The sequence below is a fragment of the Oreochromis aureus genome, linkage group 1, assembly GCF_013358895.1.
Source record: "Oreochromis aureus strain Israel breed Guangdong linkage group 1, ZZ_aureus, whole genome shotgun sequence".
NCBI lineage: Eukaryota > Metazoa > Chordata > Actinopteri > Cichliformes > Cichlidae > Oreochromis > Oreochromis aureus.
In genome coordinates, this window is record NC_052942.1 from 37,672,855 (window position 1) to 37,680,132 (window position 7,278).

Below are 7,278 nucleotides of genomic sequence, written 5' to 3' on the forward strand. Positions count from 1 at the left end.
ATGCAGACACAAACATGCACTCCCACCCCCATATACACAAACAAATACTCGGCACTCACCTGACGTGGGGACAGACAGAAATAAACACTGTACACACAATCACACTCCCCAAACATACTCTATATCCCAGGTCCAGGTACACTCGCCCCCAGAGCGGCAAACTGTACCTGGTCCCAGGAGATGTAACCCTTTTCCCTGGGGTGGAGGCAAGCAGACCGCCACCTTATCTGCAGTAGCAGGGAGGCCCCGCATCCCAGACCCCAATCTGACGGCCAACACCTCCTCCCAGCTAATCCTAATCAATACTGATGTGGTACAGATCCTCCGTTGAGGTGTAGCCACAGTCGATCATCTTTCTACATCTCACTCAATCCTCCTCTGTCACACTAACCCTCTGCATACCATATTACCATCTAGTAAATCTTCCATTTCACTACTAGCCTTCTGCCACAAATCACCACCGACCCTCAGCTCCAACTACTCCACCCTGCCTGCATTCCCTTCCTCGCCTCTCTTGTGCACTGTCTGGTGCTTTGACTGGTTGACCCCAGGTATTACCTTCACTACCTCATCTTCACTGTTACACCTGTCTCCCTCTCATTCACACTGGTAGTCAGGACTTACACACGTCCCTGTTGTTGTTGAAATAAACCACGGAAGTCTGTTTTGTAGCTGAAAACACACAAACATTTATTCCCAGTGTGTCACAGACTTAGACACACAAAACTCAGGCTGAATGTCACTATAATCTGCAAGACACAGTGTGTAAACTGTCTGACCACAGCTTGCACCACTGTTTGCACCACAGATACTTTGGGCCTCCACTAATACATTGTGCAGAAGTCTGATTATCCACACGTTGAGCACTATTGCAGTGTATTAAAATTATGCTATGCACTATACTAATACTAAACCATAAAATATTACAAAATTATCCACTATGAATTTAAAGTGGTGTGTGTGTGTGTGTGTGTGTGTGTGTGTGTGTGTGTGTCAGGAGTTTTCCTGTATTGCAACTCAGGTCGGAATAAAAACGCTCAGACAGGTTTAACGTGTACACGGTCGAGACTCAGGGAGACTCGCACTGTGCAATAAAAAGAAAGAGTCTTTATTCAGAGAGCACATACAGGAAGAGAGAAAATAGAACTGCAGGCTTCCTGTGTAACTTCCCCATTTAGGAGTCTGCACAGAGTTGCAGAGTTTAAGCTGAATACTGAAAAGAGCAAACACATTTAGATAATGAAACGTACTTTTAAGCATAACATAATAAAAATCCCAAAATCCTAAAAAATCTCTTCACAGTGTGTGTGTGTACATATATATCAAAAAATAGTAAAGAACCAAATGATGACATTTGTCAAATTTTATATTTTCTTTTTCCTACTGAGGAATTTTTCCACATCAGCTCTTCATATTTCAGTTTATATATTTTCTTACTGAGAGTTTCAAATATTTGGGTTAAAAAAAATCTAACCAGATTCTTACTTGGCCTCCAGTAACACTGTGAGGAACCCTGGAGTTATTTTTGACCAGGATATGTCCTTCAATGCACATATTAAACAAATATGTAGGAATGCTTTCTGCCATTTGTGCAACATCTCTAAAATTAGAAATATCCTGTCTCAGAGTGATGCTGAAAAACTAGTTCATGCATTTATTACTTCTAGGCTGGACTACTGTAATTCACTATTATCAGGAAGTCCTAAAAACTCCCTGAAAAGCCTTCAGTTAATCCAAAATGCTGCAGCAAGAGTACTGACAGGGACTAGAACCAGGATTCGGGAGACAGATACTATCTCTGTCTCGTTAAAGCATATAGTTAGGGCTGGATCAGGTGACCCTGAATCCTCCCTTAGTTATGCTGCAATAGGTGCAGGCTGCTGGGGGATTCCATGATACATTGAGTCTTTCTTCTTCAGTCACCTTCTTCACTCACTATGTGTTAATAGACCTCTCTGCACTGAATCATACTTCTATCCTGTCTTCCTTCTCTCACCCCAACTGGTCGCAGCAGATGGCCCCGCCCCTCCCTGAGCCTGGTTCTGCCGGAGGTTTCTTCCTGTTAAAAGGGAGTTTTTCCTTCCCACTGTCTCCAAAGTGCTTTCTCATAGGGGGTCATATAATTGTTGGCTTTTGCTCTGTATGTATTATTGTAGGGTCTACCTTACAATATAAAGCTCCTTGAGGCGACTGTTGTTGTGATTTGGCGCTGTGTAAATAAAACTGAATTGAATTGAATTAAAAAAGTCTGAATTATTTTGAATGAATTGGACACAAAATTACATACATTAATGTTTACATTTTACGTTGATTGAACACATATAAAGGCTTCATAATATGAAGCCCTTATATGTGTTTCAGTGCTAAAGCAGCTGATCTCAGCACTGCTGATATTATCTCCGCATGCTTCATTGTCCAAGATTCATCATGACTGAATCAGAACTGGTAGCCTACACCATTATGTCATCTTTCCTGCTTTCTCTACAATATCAATGTTATTGCTGTTAATAATAAGATAAGATAAGATAAGATAACCTTTATTAGTCCCACACGTGGGAAATTTGTTTTGTCACAGCAGGAAGTGGACAGTGCAAAAGTTGTGAAGGAAAAATTAGAATAAAATAAGATAAGAATAAATACAGTACACAACTGTACAGAATAGAATAAAATAAAATACTATATACAGTAGAATAAAATAGAATAAAATATACAATAAGATAAAAATAGAATACAAATGCTATATACAACTGAGTAAAAATACAACGATGCCAGAAAGGATTATTGCACATTAGTATTATTGCACATGTGTGGATCCTTCAGAAAATAATTTCTAAATAATAATAGGGTCTAGAGTCTTAGTGGAAATACATGAGGTGATATTAGTGCAGAAGTACAACTACAACAAGACACTACAGAAAACTAACTTTCAAGTAAAACAGGAAATGGCCTAAAAAAACAAATTTTAGACTGTGTACACTCAAAGTGCTTTACATAACATGTCTCACGCACCCATTCATACAAGCCTTGTTTATATGCTTGAGTGCTTTCTATCTAGCAATCAAACTCCAATGTATTCATCACGAAGCAACTTGGTGTTAATATCTTGCCCAAGGGTCTTTGGTTTACAGTTTGTAGCAGTCAGGGATTGAACCATTAACTTTCCAATCAGCTGTTATTCACGAGGCAGGGAAAGCATTTACATTTATATCTCTTCATATTACCAAGTAGATTTTTTTATGCAAGAAAAGTACAGAGACATGAATTAGGTCTTCAACATAAAGACAGCCAAAGCATAGCCTACCTTTGCATTTTTGCATGAGTCCTTTTTGTCTGAGCAGAATCAGGAGCACAGCTGATGTGCCAGCGGGGAAAACACAAATGAGTAACTCTGAAAAGTTTTTTTTGCTCTCGTTAACATTTCATGTAAATTACTTTTTGGAAAAAAAGAGGAAGCTTCAGCTTACAGAAAACTAAAAACATATTCATCTCATCTTCCATGGATACAACAGTGACCATCAAATACAGGCTGACATTAAATTAGTGAAATGTATTGCATTTACATTCTTTTGAAACATTCAGCACTAAGTTTTCTTTTTAGATGATAATTTTATTTTGATTTAATTTAAACCAATTTGTCATTAGAGGCCAAGTGTTGTATTTCACTGCTAGGACCCCGAAAAAACAACAAATAAACAAATTTAACATAAATTATGAAATTTCCAGTTTTGTATGCATTGTGATTTTCTTCTTGTTATCACAAGAAACAAAAAAGAAAGAAAGAAAAATATATCATCCTGTGCACTGGTTTATAATTTGCTGTTAAAACAATTATGAAAAAAAAATATTTGTATTAATTTTATTTTTTACATTGTAAATGATGAATAACAACAAAATGCCTGACTCTGATGCCAGGACAAAGAAAGATCTGTGAGATATATGAACCTGGTACTGTTATCATATAAACTTGAATTCAAGCCACCATCTCAAATCGGATGTAGATGTATAGACCAACAATAGATTTAGTGACTGTGTGTTGTTGCTTTAGGCCCTGTGTCAGGCTGGTGACCTGTCCAGGGTGTACCTGGCCTCTCACCCTATGGTGGGTGGAATAGGCTCCAAAACCCCCGCCACCACATGACCCTGATGAGGATAAGCAGAAGAGAGTGGGAAGAGAGAGCACAAACAGTATGTTTGTGCTCTCTGTCTGTGCTCCGTGCTTTATGGACATCTTCATCTTTCTGCACTCCTTCCTGGTTTAAGAATGATAAAATATTATTACTTCGATTAGTTGAATAAATACCTGATTGTGGCAGGATGAATGTTATCCCTCGGTCCAACCCACTTTCAGCCTGGCGCATTAGGGGGCGCTAGTATAAATAGTGGCCATTTGAGTGTCCCTGGATCGCTTACCTGTGATCTCCTTTTTGGTCACCTGACTTCCCTTTGGTGTTGCCGAGATCATTTGCGGGTTACTCTTCTGAAGCCTCCATCGCAGCTGGTAGGTGTTTACTCATTGTAGTGTGTATATTACCTTACTTGGTGGTAGTAAACGGCTATTGTTTGTAGGTCGTAGCTGTAGAAGCCTCCTCTGAGCCATTCTGCTCACGTTCTATGACACGGCTTACTTGGTACGTAATCAACTTTTGTTACGCTCTCTGCCTTCTATTCTTCTTTTATAGTAATTATTTATTATGCTTTGCAGGAAGTGTGGGCCTGAGTTTTGCGCCAAGCTACGTGAACTGAAGTGCTGCTGTTTTGCTTTGCTTTGCTTTGCTTTTACCGTCTGTTCCCGTTGCGAGATTTCTTTTCCTGCTGCTGCCAGCTTTTACAGTGGACGTCGGCGTGGACAGCGGCCATATGCATGCCGGTTATGGGAGTCAGCTGGCGTGCATATTGATTGACCGTTAACTTGTAGTCGTGCAGACGGCAAGTTGGAGCAATACGGCGATTCCGTTTGCTCCAGATTTTAGAGTTTTATCCAGATTGTATGTTTTACTGTTTTTTGATTTGTAGTTTGGATTTTTGTTACGCCACTGGTGGGAGGCCCTTTTTTCTAGCTGTAGATCACCAGTGTGGTCCTGCAGTTGGGTTATCCCCCAGCGCTACATATTAGTTTTGTTGTAATATATTAAAATTTCCTTTGTTTCTTTTATTCAGATGCGGAGCGCCGACGTGGAGGAGACTTGGGTGCCTTGGTGGTGGGATCCTTTGCGTGTACACACCTGCCTTGTTTAGTTTATTAGTGTGAGTGTGTGATTGTGTGCTGCACTTGTCTTGGTGTGTTTTCTTTTTTTAGTTTGTGTGTGGCATCCCTGCCCCTCCACTGGTAAGCCTCAGCTCTGAATACCTTTTTAATCATATTTGTACATGGATATTTATGATTGTGCTTTTATACGGTGTTTTAAATAAGTTGACAATTTATTAATAATTGTTTATCATTGAACCTCGTCTCTGTACTGAGTATAGCGAACCTAAGTGCCTTTTTGGTGATTCAGTGTTACTTCCAGTATTCTCTGGGTGAAATTCCCAGGGTGGCGTTGTCTTTTTAAAACTGAAGAGTATTTACTTTATTTCCACCTCGTGCTGCCACATACTGTATATCCAAAAATGATTTATTGTTAGCTGAAAATGGCAAGTGGTGGAGGAACTTTTCAAACCATTCCTTTAGGAAAAGGAAACAATAAAACACTGTGAAAGCATCTCTCCATTACCATATGAATACATTACATATTATGTTGTTAATGTTTTGTCAAGCTTTTGAACTGTTTGACCTGCCATACCTGACCAGCTCCAGTCTTTGCTAATGGGAGATGAACACACCCTCAAAACGAGAGCTGCAGTTTTGTGAGATTATGAAAAGCTTTCAGAGACAATAGATGCCACAAGATGGCAGTAATATAAAGGCTGGTTGAACATGTTAATTGACAGGCAGAGATGAAAGGAGAGATCGCTTTACTTTGGTACGTTTTTCATTTATGTCTATTTTTAGATTCCTACACTCACTGGTCACTTTGTTAGGTACACTTGCTTAACTGCTCATTAATGCAAATATCTGAAAAGCCAAATATATGGCAGCAACCCACATTTAATCACGCAGACTATGATCAAGATGATCAGCTGAAGTTTAAACAGCAACAGAACGGGAAAGAAACGTGATTTAAGCGATAGCTGTTGGTGGGATTTTTTTTTTACTGGGATTTTTCCACACAACTACCTTTGTTGAGAAAATATGCAGAGCATCAGTTCTCTGCAAGAAAGTGCCTTGATGATGGCAGAGGTCAGAGCAGAATGAAGCAATATTACTTATTTATTGTTCTGTAATTATAAAACAGAAAGCTGTTTTTCCAGTCATTCTGGATTCCTTTTACTGTATAATTCTTAGAAGTGCTCCAAAACAATAAAACTTCAGAAGTGTGGTCATAGCTGGTCTTGGAAATGGTAAACCCCTTGCCACAAAAATTTATATCAACAGGAAAGTTTCAAATAAATTAGCAGTACTGTCAAAATGAGTAAAACAAACTGGTATGTGAAAGTCTATTGCATAAAAGAATGTATTTTAACATTTTTCCAAAACTGGCCTCTACACAGCAAATCCAACATGTCCAAATTAACACTGTCAGATTTGATTTAAACTCTTTTAAAGTGTCTATATGGGTCCACACCAGAGAGAGTTAATTTAACTCTTATTGGAGAGTTGGTACGTTAACTCTGATTTAGTGTTAAGTACCAAATCTGTGTGGAGTTGATAATTTAACACTTATTAATGCTAACTAGGTGTTAAGAGTTTATATACCAACTCTCACAGAGTATTCTAGTTTAACTACATAAGAGTTATCTTCTAATTAATTCTAAAAAGTTTGAATTTTACTCTGCTGAACTTCTAAAAATTCCTTTGGAAATAAACATTTATTACAAAGAGGCAATGGTTTTTGAAAAACATTTATTTTGAACTGTGCACTACAATTTCAAAACATTTTCTGAAACATGTAACAATATGGAGCAATGTACATGTTCTCACTTTCATTAGAATATTGTTTATCAAACGGTCTGACATAGGTAAATGCAACAGCATGCTCATTGTTCTTTTCTTCAGTACAATATGTGTCAAGAGTTTATTTTTTTAATAAGACATTCTTCAGGCTGAATAAAGACACTCAAACAGTTAGAATGTAATAACAGCAACGTGCACGGGTGAGAACTCTGACGAGACTCACACCGAGTGCAGGCGATGGCTCTTTATTTATAGTTTACATCGTGTATGCAAATACGTCACATTTC

The 7,278-nt window shown here is 38.5% G+C and overlaps 1 long non-coding RNA gene across 1 annotated transcript; it reads left to right on the plus strand.

The window, feature by feature from the left end:
* The first annotated feature begins 4,309 nt into the window (after nucleotides 1-4,309).
* Nucleotides 4,310-6,578, plus strand: LOC116334373. Its single transcript, XR_004200553.2, has 3 exons — nucleotides 4,310-4,498; nucleotides 4,567-4,628; nucleotides 4,703-6,578. It is a non-coding gene; the product is annotated as an uncharacterized LOC116334373 (long non-coding RNA).
* Nucleotides 6,579-7,278: the final 700 nt, after the last annotated feature.